We start from the raw sequence: 7165 nt of genomic DNA, 5'->3' as shown, positions 1-7165 counted from the left end.
TACCAGTTCAGCCGTGATATTGCGATGTACTGTTATCAATACACCACCACCGCGTGCGAATTTACTAGTCTGACTGTCTCTATCTTTCCTAAACAACTTGCAAGTATCTTCTACTACTTCACCATCCGAAATAGTTGAGTTTAACCAACTTTCACTTATACAGTAAATCACATCACTATCACTAGAAATCGAGGTTAAGAATTTTTTAAGTTTTGTTCTTAAACCTCTTACATTTTGGTAAAATATTTGAAGATTATGTGTCTTTAGGCTTCTCTTTTGTCTTTGTTTGACGAAAAAAATGCTTATCGACTATTTTAGGTGCTCCATTGATGTATTTAATTGTTTTATTATTATCACCATTATCAATTATATTATGTAGTTCAAATCTAAGCCCTCTGAGATGTTTTTGCTGACCTGGTGTTGCCTTCACAGCATTTAAAGGTAACGTTTAAAAATAATCCCTGATCCTTCCGGTGGTTGTGATCGTAGAATCAATCTCGCCTCTTGAGAAGTTGTTGTTTCTACAAGGAGCGGTCGAGTTTTTCCAGTGGCTGTTTTTCCTAGACGACGTAGTTTGAATTTTGGTGCTGCAGTACTTAGCTCCTCCGGTAGTAAAGGAACTATTTGTTTGCGGTCGTCCTCTAAACGATCCACTCCTACTGGTTTTGCTGACTCTGGTACATTCAAAACCACGACCTTGGTTTCATTTTTTTGTCTTTCCACAATTTCAGCGATAATTTCATCAGATGATAGTGACTGCCCTTCGGTGCTGAGTTTTTTTTCCACGTCGGTAATCCGTTTATCCAGTTGTACAAAATGTTTACTAGTTGATTTACTGCCCTCAGCTAACTTATTCATGTCTGATCTAATACTTTGGATGCTGGACTCCAGTGCACTGATTTTCTCAGAAAAAGGTGCCAAGTATTTTTTGAAAAGTTTTTCCATGGTTTTAGCAACACTTGGTGAGGTATTAGTACTGCTATCCTCCTCGTTTTCATCGTCGGAGTCAATGATACTAACCTCAAATTTGCATGATTGACACTTCTAATCATATGTTCCGGTTTTTTTGTAATCTATTGCAAGTTTTTTAAATAATTGATCATTAATTTGGGTGCACTTTTTATGAAACCATTTTTTACAGTTATTACAACCGATACTAGCACCATTTCCTTTAATTCTTTTTTCACAATCAAAACACACGTCTGTAGGCGACGCCATATTTTATATATTTTATATATATTTAGAGTGTTTTACACAATAATATTTTTAGATAGGTGATAATATTATATACTACATTAAAAATTAATATAAAAATTTAATTTATAAAGAATTAACTAATAATTTTAAGAATCTTTGATGTTACTAAAGAGACAGGTAGGAAACTTTAAATTAAAAAGAAGCTATATAAAGAAGGTTAACGAAGTTTGAAGATTAATAAAATAATGATAGAAGCATTTACAACAGTTTATGATCAAACATCTAAATTAAATAAATAATCAAAAATTTTATTTTTGAAAACCTCCAAGCTTGATGAATTTATAATGTCCTCTGGTAGTTCTTCCCATAATCGTATAACTGTAATTACGAAAGAAGACTCATAATGAGTGGTACTGAAATTTGGGAATTTAAAGAGAATATTATTTTTCTTGGCTGCTAGTCTCTCAGAGCGTCTTACAGTAAGGTCTTCTTGAAATAATTCGCGCAAATAGCTAGGTTTACCAATTTCTAATAATTTATAAAAGTAACAACAAGTAAAATAAATTCGACGACTCTTTATCGAGAGCCATCCCAGTTCACGTCTATAAGGCGAGACATGTTCATCTCACTTTAAATTGAAGATGAAGCGAATTGCTGAATTTAAAGAACGCTGGAGTTTACAATCATTTTCATCAGTTGCATTTAATAATACTATAGAGCAATAATCAATTAACGGTAAAATAGTTGCCGACACAAGTAATTTTTTAATTGATGAAGTGTAAATATTTCTACGTAATTTCAGGCTATATAATGCCGAATTGATTTTACTTATAGTTTTTGATGTGTGTAAGTTCCACGATAAATTACACGTAAAATTTACTTTACTGATTGTAACTTTATTAAAATAAATGTATGATTATATTTATTTATAAAATCTTAGTACTTGATTTTCTTTCAACTTCATCGTCCAAAAAACAATTTTTAATTTTATTAAAATAAAAACAAAATTATTAGGATTGATTTTGTTAATTTAAGGGGGGAAATACGTGTAGAAAGGCCGTTTTCATGCTGATTTTCATTCATTTTTTTAAGGTATAAAAAATTAATATTATTTATTGAAACTATCCGGTTATTTTATACATATATTTATAAGTATTTTTTTTTATTAAACAACAATATAAGTTAACAAATAGCGGAGATATCAGCTGATACACATCGTAAGTTGTCATCCGACTTAGCAGTCTGTGTGAAGTATGGAAGCCACAATTTTTATTTAAAATCAATGGCACAGAAAAATTACTTCATTTATATGTGTATCTTCCATATGAACCTCAATTCCAAAAAAAAAAGTAAAAATTTGCATTTTTTAGAGGGCTATGAAATTAAGTCGTGATTTTTTACCACTTTTTCATACATCGTTTATTAAAAAAAAAAAATAGTTTAAATAAAAATATCGTTTCTGATTGAGGTTCATATTCAAGATAATTGTATAAAGAAAATTATAATAGCCATATCACAAGATGATTGGTCTAAAACTCTTTGAGCTAGACTGCACACAGTTTTGAAAAAACTCGTTTCGAGAAAAACGCGTTTGAAAAAAAAAATGACAGAGAAAGTTAATGTAAACTAGTATTAAAATAATTAATAAATCGATTATAACTTTTGAACGAATAGGAATTTAGACTTGAAATTTTATATCTATTAGGGTGTGTCAATTTTAGGCGACTTTTTTTTTTCAACGAAAAAACAGGCTGAAAACTTGCATGAAGGTGAGAACAGAAGCCTGTTCAAAGCGGAGCTCTTGATATTAATATTTAGAGGTGTCTGTCCCTAATTTTTCATTTCCCATTTAAATACCATGGGAAAAAAAATTCTTTTTTTTGTTTATTTTTTTAGCTCGGTATACGCACCTTATATATATAAGTCCATAGCATATTCTTGTAGAGAATTTAACGCTCTACAAAAAAGGTCTCTTACACTTTTATCATAAAGACAGCCGTTCTAAAGTTATTTAGACGTAAACTTCTAAATGTATAAAATTTTGATTATTCAAGTATTAAACTGATACAAATTAATATATTACTGTCTTAAAAATTATTTTTATATGGATAATTGGTTCTGATGCGCTAATATTTTCATGAAGCTAAAAAAAATTACTCATGTATCAAATTTTTTTCTTCTTTATTTCATTTACTGTAAGAAAATCATGATCCGAGTTGAATGAATTAAATTTTTGAAAAGTTTCACGGAATTAACAATTTATTACTCTACACGGAGAGAAAAGATAAATTTGGAAAATCAGAAAAGTGCACGTCTCATAACGCTCATTTATCACAAAAAAATCTAGAAAACGGTTGACCCTAAAGGCCATCCCTGCGACTTCCGCTAATTCCATATCTAAGCGCTTAAAATTGCACTTATGCGGTTTTTGAGCTCTTCAAGTCAAGAGTCTGATAAAAGTTTCATAGAACACTATTTTTTGAACTTTCGAAGTGCAATAATTCTTGAATAAATTAGCGAATAATCATTAATAATAATGTATATCATTAATAATAATCATAATGATAATTTTCTTATAGTAAACTAGACGACCTGGTGAACTTCGTATCACCTACATATATTTGTGAAAAGTATAGTCAAAATTTAATACAAAATTCTTATTTACATTCAATTTTTTATCTTTTTTTGCGATGCGTAAATATATAAAGATCATGGTTTTCCGATTCACGAACACAGGACGTATAATTTCCCATGCACGAAACAGGGAAACTCCGATTTGATTCCGCAAATTTTCAACGACTGGCCTGGCGATTTATTTATGATCGTCAGTGCGGTTTGAACGTGAGATAGCTCGTCCCACATCTCATTAACTGGCATGACCTTAGTCAGGTCATCTTCTCCTTGGTATTTTGAAACAATAACAATAAAAAAGTTCTTACGCGCTGACAAACTGATAATAGATTTTATTAATCGGCTTGAAATTAATAATCAAGTGTTTGAAAAATGCATTCATTTTCAACCGTTACATTTCCGTAATCATAAAATCAATTAATTAGTTATGTGATTAGCAAAAATAACATGTATAAAGTTCTTAGTCCGTTGACTGAATAACTACATGTCATGTTAAGTTTTGAAAACCTTACAATGACTTTTTCCCCGCTGCCAAAGAGATGATTGTTGTAAGGAAGTTTTTATTAAATGTTATTGAAGTTTAATAGATATGTCCTTAAAAAGGTTGGCAATAGCCTAATCGGCTCGGTACCTGCATTTCGAAAGAGTGGGACCAGGGTTCGATTCCGGCGCGCACCAATATTTTTCAATGATTATAAACTAAGAATATGTGCGTTTCATTGCCAGCCTCTGTACCGGTCGGGTTTTCTATGGTTTTCCCATATAGTTATGGAGGTAAAATGTCATTATAGAAGTACCTCCATACTATTTAAGACCGTAATGCAAATGCAGGTACTGATTATAACGCGTGTCGGCCACAGTCGCAGCACATGTGTGTCGGGCACGAAAGAAAAATCCCGACATGCAGGGGTGGGGACGAAAAAAGTGGTTGAGAGTTATAATGACGGGGTTGAGAGATTATATTGCGGAGAAAAAAGTGGAGAGACAATAATTCCCCACCCTCCCTTGTAAAACACTCTACAGTGATACAAGTAAAACCATCCTCAATTATAAACTCAATAGATATGTCCTTAATTTCATGTCTCAAAAAGTCCTAGTTTATGAACAAAAATATTTTTTACATTCTACTCACCACTCTGACACAACCTACATATCAATTGAATTATCACGAAATTCGTTTTTGGTTGAAATCTAATCATTGACTAAGAAAAATATTTAAATCGGTTGACCTTGAAGGCCATCCCTGTAATTTCCTGTATCTCTTGAGATTCTTTAAATTTTATATCTGTAGGAACTGTATTTGAAGAATATGAATTTTTTGACACTATCACTTCCGCACTCCTATGGGAAAGAATTTCGTAAGATCCTATTCGAGATGATGTCTACATTATAAATAAAAGATTCCAACAAAACTTTGAGTCCATAAAAACTATCGATTGGAAATGAGAAATTTTCATGGCTAACGCCCCCGCAATCCCTTTTGAGGAATTTGATAAAATCCACTCTTAGCTGAACTTAACATCATACACGAAGATTCCTATTAAATTTAGAGTCTGTAGAAGTTACAGTTTGAAAATGAAAACTTAACATTCTAACACCCACCCCCGTAATCCTTATTGGGGGTGGGTTGTAAAATCCGCTCTTAGATCATTTCCGCATCACATATGGAAGACTCCACCTAAATTTTCCGTCTGTAGGATCTACAATTTGAAAGTTAAATCCACCCCCGCAACCCCCTGTGGAGCGAGCTATCGTAAAATTCGTTCATAGATTATTTCTATATCTCTTACAAAAGATTCCTACCAAATTTGGGAACTATAGAAGCTATAGTTCATAACGGGAATAATTCATTGTTAACGCCCCCGCAATCCCCTTTGAGGGTAGATTTTTAAAAAATTTTTTTACATACAAACCTTCTCCTTACAATTCTGAAGATAACGAAAAAAAATTTAGCTCAATCGGTCCAGCCGTTCTCAAGTGATGCGTGGACATACATGCGGCATTTTATTTTTATTTATATAGATGAAATGAAAAAGGAAAAAATTTGATACATGAGTAATTTTTTTTTAAGCTTTATGAAAATTTTAGCGCATCAGAACCAATTCTACATATAAAAATAACTTTTAAGACAGTAATAAATTAATTTGTATCAGTTTGATACTTCAATAATCAAAATTTTATACATTTAGAAGTTTACGTCTGAATAACTCTGGAACGGCTGTCTTTATGATAAAAAAGTAAGAGAACTTTTTTGTAGAACGTTGAATTCTCTACAATAATATGCTATTGACTTATATATATATATATAAGGTGCGTATGCCAAGCTAGAAAAATAAACAAAAAAAAAAATTTTTTTCCTATGTTATTTAAATGGGAAATGAAAAATTAGGGACAGACACCTCTAAATATTAATATTAAAAGCTCCGCTTTGAACAGGCTTCTGTTCTCACCTTCATGCAAGTTTTAAGCCTGTTTTTTCGTTGAAAAAAAAAAGTCGCCTAAAATTGATACACCCTAATATCTATATTTTTGAATAGTTTTACAACGATTTATAAAAAAAAAAATTAGAAAAACGGTTGACCCTGAAGGCCATCCCTGCAACTTCCCGCTGATTCCATACTTAGGCGCTTAAAATTGCACCAATGACGTTTTTGAGCTCTTCGAGCGTAAAAATACAATGTATGGGTTATTTAGAGCTCTCCAAGCTCAAAGAGATTGCTTTCCTATGCTTTTGAGCTCTTCGAGCTCAAAAGTCTGATAGAGATTTGATGACACTATTTTTTGAATTTTCAAACCGCAATAACTTTTGAATGAATAAACCGATTTTCACGTGGTTGGCAGCATTCGACGCAGTTTTTTAAGCCTCACAGAGAATCTCACATTTTAAATTGATCGCGCTAGAAATTTCGGAGTTATTCCGAAAAAACACTTTTTTCGTTTTTCTTTCGTTCACGATATCTCTCGAACGAATCAACCGATTTTGACCGGACTGGTGGCGATCGACGTAGTTTTTCGAGGTTAAGAGCTGATTAGGTTTTGAAATTCAACCATCAAGCCGTTTAAAAGTTATTCCAAAAAAACCACATTTGAAAAAAATTTTTTTTTCAGTTTTTTGAAGATTTCTCAAAATCTATTGATCTGAATCGGTCCAAATAGTTTTCAAAATCTAAGTTTGGTCAAGCCCTTTCGAATGGCACCAACCGCGATAAAATCGGTCAAGCCGTTCAAAAGTTATAAGCGGTTCACCATACTGTCCCTTTCACACACACACACACACACACACACACACACACACACACACACACACACACACACACACACACACACACACACACAA

Source organism: Cotesia glomerata, linkage group LG2 (assembly GCF_020080835.1).
Source record: "Cotesia glomerata isolate CgM1 linkage group LG2, MPM_Cglom_v2.3, whole genome shotgun sequence".
Taxonomy (NCBI): domain Eukaryota; kingdom Metazoa; phylum Arthropoda; class Insecta; order Hymenoptera; family Braconidae; genus Cotesia; species Cotesia glomerata.
This window is presented reverse-complemented; position numbering follows the sequence as displayed.